A 6,000-nucleotide genomic window follows, 5' to 3' on the forward strand; every position below is an offset into this window, starting at 1 on the left:
GTGATGTTAAAGAACAAAGTGAAATTGGACCACAGAATAGGAGTCATAATGTTGGCAACAAAGCTCAGGCAGAAAGAAAATCTGTGCCAAACGTCAAGGTCAGAGATACGCTGCTGCTTGGAGATGGTGCTATCAGTGGAGTCAGCCACAGAAGAATGCAAACTTTATGTTGCCCAAGTTCTACTGTTCCAGTGATTACAGGACTCTTATCTAAAGTCTTGTACCAAGGAGTCAAACGAATAATCATCCATGTAGGTGCTGTCGATATCAAAAAAGAACAATCGGAACATTTGAAAAAAGACTTCATCAAGTTATTTGAAGAGATTGACAAGGTAGAGGTTGAAGCATTCATCAGTGGACCTCTTCCTAACATCGATGGGGTGTCACTCAGGTTCAGCCGTCTGTTTCAGCTGAACAATTGGCTCTCCAGAGAGTGTGCTTCCAGAGGATTCCATTACATTGAGAACTTCAATACATTCTGGAAACGAAAGGACCTATTCATGGGAAGAGGCCCACACCTGAACAGAGGTGGAGCAAGAGAGTTAGTGAAGAACTTCCTCCACGCTCTGGGGCAAAGAGGCCAAGGCCCTGAAAAGGCAGTAAGGAAGGACCGAGCCAGTGTCCCAGGAACCACAGCACAACGGCAACAACAACTACCTCCACCACCGGTAAAAGACTTGGATCCGGCAGCACCAGCACCACAACCACCTCCATCTAAGGACTCAGCTGCACCAGCATCACAACAACCACCGCCAGCTAAGGACCCAACCGCAGAACCACAAAAACAACCACCAGATTTGGCCCCAGAAATACCACCATCTGACCAGCTGTGGGAGCCCCCTGCTACATCTACTCCCAGTGAAGACTCACTTTCCTTTTCGCCCCCCCCACTTTCACCCATGGCCCTACCTAGCCATTTTGATAGCCTCATTAAGTCAGGAATTAAGATGGCTCCCCTAACACCTGTGAGCCTCACACCACACAGGAGCTCTCCTACCCCTCCAGCGCCCCCTCCTTATCCTTCACCCAAAGTCCCTCCTACACGTCCTTTATCCAAAGCCCCTCCAACACGCCCCCTCCGTCGTTCACCCAAATCCCATCCAGCTCCCGCTCCTCCTGGTCCATCACCCAAACTACCCTCAACTCGACCTCCCCTGCGCGCCTCTAGACGTGCTATCCCCCAGAGCTAGGATGAAACGGGCCCCCAGTGTCCTAGGAAAGGTTATGTCAAACTGGGGCCCTGTGATGAACAGCTTCCTTCTGGTGCTATACCTGTAGTTGCACCACGTAGAATGCAAAAAAGGGCAGTTAGACTGTCCAATCAAAGAAATCTAGTTGATATCCCTTGCAAGAAGGTTTTGACCAGTCCCAAGGAAACTAATCTCAAACTTGCTGCACTCAATGTCAGATCTTTATGCAACAAATCATTTTTAATCAATAATCTTATCTCTTCTTTTAATCTTGATTTTATGTTTTTAACTGAAACATGGCTTGACAAAAACACAGGAAACATAGTTCTAGTCGAATCAACTCCTCCCAACTACAAACATGTATCGGAAATACGAGAAAATAAAAAGGGTGGAGGCGTTTCTGCACTGTTTAGAGATAATATTGCAACCCGCAGACTATCATTTGGTGTGTTTTCATCATTTGAGTATGTGTCCTTTAAGATTGAGTTAAAACAAACTCCTCCCTTACTCTGCATAGTCATGTACAAACCTCCTCAGCACAGCCAAAGTTTCATTGATGATTTCACTGAAATGCTCTCAGTTGTGTGCACAGACTTTGATGGTCTAGTCATTACAGGTGATTTTAATGTTCATGTTGATAATGTCAATGACAGAAATGCAAAAAAACTCAATGCTGTCCTTGAAACCTTTGATCTAATTCAGCATGCAAGTTGCCCCACCCACAGCAGAGGGCACACTCTGGACCTGCTCATCACAAAGGGGGTTAATATTTACAATGTCAGTGTGGTTGATGTCGCCCTCTCTGATCATTTCTGTTTATTCTTTGACCTGTCTGTTGCTCCCAAACCACCGCCTGGCCCTGCAGTTGTCCAAAGGAGACAAATAAATGAGAGCACTAGGGCACAGTTTGTAGAAATGATTAACCCTGAAACGCCTCTGGTGCCAATGTTGATGAAATGCTGAATTCTGTTACTTCTAGCATCTTGAATGTTCTGGATGCCATTGCCCCTATGAAGGTTAAATTGAGAAAACATAGACAGAAAGCTCCCTGGAGGAACGATGATCTAGTCAGGGCACAGAAACAACAGTGCCGCAGAGCTGAGCGAAAGTGGCGCAAGTCAAAACTCCAGGTTCATTATGAAATGTATAAGGGGGAGTTGTACGCTTACAACCAGATCTTATGCAGAACAAGGGAAAGGTACTTCTCTGAAATCATTGGAAGTTGCAGCAGCAACTCTCATGTCCTATTCACAACAGTAAACAGATTAACTAACCCTCCAACCCAGCTACCAATAGAACTGGTTTGCACACCTAAATGTAATGAGTTTGCTGTATTTTTTAATGACAAGGTTCAGGGCATTAAAAAAGCCATCAACTCCACAACACATATAACTATCGAACGGCCACCTACTCACTCTAAGCTGACTCACTTTGTACCTGTCACTGACCAAACTGTCCAAGAGACCATCACCCGTCTGAGCTCGTCTACATGCTGCCTTGATGTGTTACCCACTAGATTTCTAAAGTCTGTCCTGAGCAGTGTGTTACCATCAATTACTCAAATAGTTAACATGTCTCTTCAATCTGGAATATTTCCAGAGGCCTTAAAAACTGCAGTCATTAAACCTCTCCTGAAGAAAAGCGGTCTTGATCCCACTGTACTGAATAATTACAGACCTATCTCTAATCTGCCATTTTTAGGAAAAGTCCTTGAAAAAGTTGTCTACCAACAGCTCACTGATTTTCTCTTATTAAACAATTCATTTGATGTTTTCCAGTCAGGTTTTAGACCCCATAATAGCACAGAAACTGCTCTTATCAAGGTAACCAACGACATCCGCCTGAACACTGATGATGGCAAAGTCACTGTCTTAATCCTGCTAGACCTGAGCGCTGCCTTTGATACTGTTGATCATGGGATCCTTTTGCACAGACTCCAAGACTGGGTTGGCATCTCTGGATCTGCCCTAAGTTGGCTCAAGTCTTATCTGGAAGACAGGAAATATTTTGTTGAAATTGGGAGTTGTGTCTCAGACTACATGGCTTTGACTTGTGGTGTGCCCCAGGAATCGATCCTGGGACCCCTTCTGTTCAACCTCTACATGCTGCCACTAGGGCAGTTAATACGCAGTAATAACATATCTTATCACAACTATGCAGATGATACTCAGATCTATGTGTCACTGACAACAAGTGAATATGGGCTGGTGGATTCACTCAGCCACTGCCTCCAACAGATCAGTGCGTGGATGCAGAACAACTTTCTCCAGCTAAACTCAAACAAGACCGAAGTTATTATTTTTGGCCCACAGAAACAAAGAGAAAGTGTCAGCAGCTACCTTCATTCTCTGTCTCTAAAACCCTCAAATCAAGTCAGAAATCTAGGGGTAATCATGGACTCTGACCTGAACTTTAACAGCCATATCAAGTCAGTAACATCAGCGGCATTTTACCATCTGAAAAACATTGCCAAAATCAAAAACATAGTGTCAAAGCCAGACCTGGAGATACTTATTCATGCATTTGTCTCCAGTAGGTTAGACTACTGTAATGGCCTGCTTACCGGCCTCTCCAAACGAGCTGTAAAACAGCTTCAGTACATCCAGAACGCTGCTGCTCGAGTCCTGACCAGAACCAGGAAGTATGATCACATTAGTCCTGTGCTCAGGTCTCTGCACTGGCTCCCTGTACCTGAAAGAATAGACTTCAAAGCAGCTCTGCTTGTGTACAAGTCTCTCCATGGCCGAGCACCAAAGTACATTTCTGACATGTTAGTGCCATATGAACCATCTCGTACTCTGAGGACCTCAGGGGCCGGCCTCCTGTTGATTCCCAGAGTCAGAACTAAACAAGGGGAATCAGCGTTTCAATATTCTGCAGCTAAAATCTGGAACAGCCTCCCTGAAGTCGTAAGACAGGCCTCTTCTGTGTTCATGTTCAAATCTAGACTTAAAACATTTCTGTTTAGCCGTGTATATGACTTTTCTTTCCTTTCTTTCCTTTATTTTTAAATCAATTTTCATTTTTTTTTTCCTTTTCTTTTAAAGTAAATTTTACGTTGATTATTTCTATGATGTATTGTGATTTTAATGCATTTTTCTGTTTTGTGAAGCACCTTGAATTACTTTGTGTACGAATTGTGCTATACAAATTAACTTGCCTTGCCTTGCCTTGCCTAGATCTGTTCAAAATAAATACACCTGATCTCTCATCATCATCCATGTTGTCCAAGCTTTGTAAATGAAATGAACAGACACTACTCTATGTAGGGATCATCCTTCTTTTCACATTCCTCCATCCATTTTAGAAGAACATAAACACTCACCTGAGCACAGGTGTTAGCTCACCTTTGCACTAATAGTTTGCATGATTGAATGAATGATTTCATACTAGTTGGTTTAAAGGCATAAGTATACTTGTGTGAACACTATCTGTTTTGTGTACATGTTGACATGTGGACATCTTAGCAGCTAGCAGGTGTGTTGATAACATTTCAGTGGGTGTGTGGACAGGCCCCGCCCTTTTTGTACTACATTTGAACCTTACTGTAATGATAAACAACCAGTAAACCCCCCCCTCCTATTATCACCCTCCTACCCCCCCCCCCCCCTCTCTAACATCCCTTTCCCTTATTTCCTTTTCCGTCCGGTCCAACACCAAAGATTTTCAAACATGATTCAAATGAATGAAGTTTGGCCTCAATTACAAAAGGTGTTTATTCAGACATACCTTTGGTTTGTCTGAAGATGAATAACCCCTCTTGTTAAAGTAAAATATGTCCAACACAAGAGGCCCTCAGCTCTCATCTGTCTGCCTAGCTGTTGGACAGGACAAGTTAAAAAAAATAAAAATAAAATAAAATAAATAAATAAAATTTCATATAAAAGTATTCAGTATTCATCAATAAATTGTTGTGTCTGGTATTGCCATGTCTGCACCACAATTCTGCATATATTATGAACCCTAAGGTCACATGGTTTGGGAGCTATTTAAAAAAATACCAGAATATTAACATAATAATCAAGATATAAATATATAAAGTATTTATAAGATATATATGAATAAGATCCTTTAAACACAACTTGGGGAAATGTGTCATTGTAATCCATTTCGTTTTGCAAGCCATTGATTTACTCTTGGATTGGTTCTATAATCTTAGCCATCAGTCATCCAAACTATATCTATTATAAACTTTGTTTACTGCGACAGATTGGCGACCTGTCCAGGGTGTCCCCTGCCTTCGCCCAACAAGTGGCCGGGATAGGCTCCAGCAGCCCCGTGACCCCGAAAGGGACAAAACGGAATAGAAAATGAAGAAATGAATGAATTAATGAATGAACTTTGTTTATGCAAAACAGCATGATCAGAATGTGTCAAACTGTTTTCTGGGATTACAGCTCTGTAACTTCATTAAGTGTATCAATAATAAAATAGGGTTTATGTCCTCAATGTTGCTGAATTTCTAAAGTCCATAAATGTAACAGAAGTTTGACACACATTCATCAAAATTCAATTAGAGTTCTAGCAAATATTTCAAAAGAACTTTTAAATTCAATTCATCAAGTTCAGTTGTGTGTCAAACAGCTTAAAACAAAGCAGAAAGTAACTCATCTTTTTTTTTAACAAAGAACTTTATTTACTGTTAGTTATAACACAGTGTAAATCAGCTTAAGGCTGCGGTTTGCTTTGGCCTCCCAGCAAAAGAAAATCGACATCACAAGTTAATGTACCGGTAATTTCTTTTTACTTGTTATTGATCTCAATCCTAAATTAGATCAATCGGACTTGAGTAAATTAAAAAATAAAGTTT

The 6,000-nt window shown here is 41.7% G+C and overlaps 1 protein-coding gene across 1 annotated transcript in view; it reads right to left on the minus strand.

The window, feature by feature from the left end:
- Positions 1-3,773, minus strand: part of LOC101164984 (GTPase IMAP family member 7-like) — a 35,953-nt gene extending 32,180 nt beyond the window's left edge. Inside the window, exon 1 of the mRNA XM_023958816.1 lies at positions 3,754-3,773. The gene's annotated coding sequence lies outside the window, so the exon portion shown is untranslated. The remainder of the gene's footprint in view (positions 1-3,753) is intronic.
- Between the last annotated feature and the right edge of the window lie 2,227 nt (positions 3,774-6,000).

The sequence above is a fragment of the Oryzias latipes genome, chromosome 9, assembly GCF_002234675.1.
Source record: "Oryzias latipes chromosome 9, ASM223467v1".
In the NCBI taxonomy this organism is placed as follows: Eukaryota; Metazoa; Chordata; class Actinopteri; order Beloniformes; family Adrianichthyidae; genus Oryzias; species Oryzias latipes.